We start from the raw sequence: 1,715 nt of genomic DNA on the forward strand, positions 1-1,715 counted from the left end.
TTCACCCTTCACGCTCACTTCACACTTTATAGAAGTTGCACATCTACTAAAAAAGAGAATAAGCTGTCTCTAGAACTGTCTTATAAAAGAGGTCTACTGAACTCTGAAGTAGATTTTGAAGAGATGATATTGTTCAGTGTTTTCATATTACTCTTAAATTCTACAGTCCAGGCACGTGGGCACCGGAGGGAGGTGGATCTCGTAAGAAAATTCTGCAGGTGGTAAATACTCACCTTGAAGGACGAACCGGGGTCCGCCTCGTAAGAGCTGCTGCTGCGAAGGCCGCTGAGTCCGCTCGACGAGGACGGCGACTCATCCGTCGAACTGCCGGTGGAGGAGCTCGAATCTTGCGCTTCTCTGGGGTGCGCGGAGGACATGGAGGCCTTATATGGACTGGACCTTCCCGTGCAGTTCGACAGGGTACTGGCAGGGTTGGGCAGCGGGCTCCGAGGCGAGGTGGTGTCCGAAGGAGGCGTGGGGAGCAGGGCAAAGCAGGCCTCGCTTTCCCTCCGTGAAGAGATAATGTTGTTCAAGGTTTGCATAACTCCGGTCTGGGCACGTGGGTGCCGGAGGGAGCTGGATCTCCAGTTTCTCTCTAAGCTGTGTTTCCGAGGAATGGGCAGACTCCCATGCCTCTTGAACGCCCCTTCTGAAGTGGCGTCGGAGCCTTTGTGGGATCTCCTGCCGAGAACCGGAGAGCTCTGTGGCGTGAGTGTTCGGAGAGAGGGAGACAGCGACCTCCTCCGCAGTCTCTGCATCAGGTTCAGCGTGAATGACTGACTCCTCTCCTCGACGGGAGACTCCGGCTCTCTCGTGACAGAACGGCAGCGGCGGGAGCAGGGCGGCGACCGCGGGCTCTGCGGAGACGAGGATCCAGATTTACTTCTTTGCCTTTCAGAGTCCTTCAGGGATTCGAGAACTCTGTCTGATACGAAAGTCCGCCCGCGCGGAGAGGGTGACGGATTCCTAAGAGAAGGAGACTCGTTTCCCTGGTGGCCATAGCGCGACAACGTCCCTCTCAGCGACCCGGTTTGCCTGCTGAAACGGTCGCTGGGTGGCGGTGTGGCTCCCTCCCGAGTCGGGCCGATGTCCTTGTAGCTGTTGCGACTCCAGGACTGAGAGAACTGCTGCGTCTGCCGGATCGACTCCAGGTACCGGCGGGCGCCGTCGTTGAAAGGTTCAGGTGAGGGAGCCTGGGCCTTCATCGACGCTGCGCGACCATCACTCTCATGGATGAAGGAGATGGCAGGTCTCAGCGCTTCGCGACTCAGGCACCTAGGAACCTCCTTAGAGGACCTGGTCGGTGGCGGGCGCGGAGGAAGGTACTGGCAGTCCGAGGCGGGGTAGGGACTGGCGGCAGATTGCTCCAGAAAGCGGGCACTCGTCGGGAATAAGTCTGTCTGTCTGAGACTTCGGTCACTGGCCAGATACGAGTCCTGCAGTGCTGTGTCTGTACCCCAGTGCGCCGTCCACCTATTCAAGCTGCCAGAATGGAACTTCTGCGGTCGGGAGTCCGGGCTGATCGGCTGCCCACTCGGGTAGCGGTTCCTGGGCATCCGGATGCTCCGCTGGCGGACGAAGGCGTGGCAGGGGGGCGGCAAGAGGGGCTCGCGCTCGTCATCCCGCGTAGACATGGTTCTTCGCACTCATGTGCTTCCTGCCGGGCCGAGGGGCGTGTTAGTGCTTCTTCTATCAGCATTTGATGGGAATAGCAC

General features: G+C 58.7%; 1 protein-coding gene and 1 pseudogene across 1 annotated transcript in view; one reads left to right on the plus strand and one right to left on the minus strand.

The window, feature by feature from the left end:
* Positions 1-1,715, plus strand: part of LOC119587689 — an 88,262-nt gene that overhangs the window by 2,028 nt on the left and 84,519 nt on the right. The gene's annotated exons all lie outside the window — the stretch shown is intronic.
* On the minus strand, positions 663-1,709 carry LOC119587690 (annotated as a pseudogene).

Source organism: Penaeus monodon, chromosome 23, assembly GCF_015228065.2.
Source record: "Penaeus monodon isolate SGIC_2016 chromosome 23, NSTDA_Pmon_1, whole genome shotgun sequence".
NCBI classification, from domain to species: domain Eukaryota; kingdom Metazoa; phylum Arthropoda; class Malacostraca; order Decapoda; family Penaeidae; genus Penaeus; species Penaeus monodon.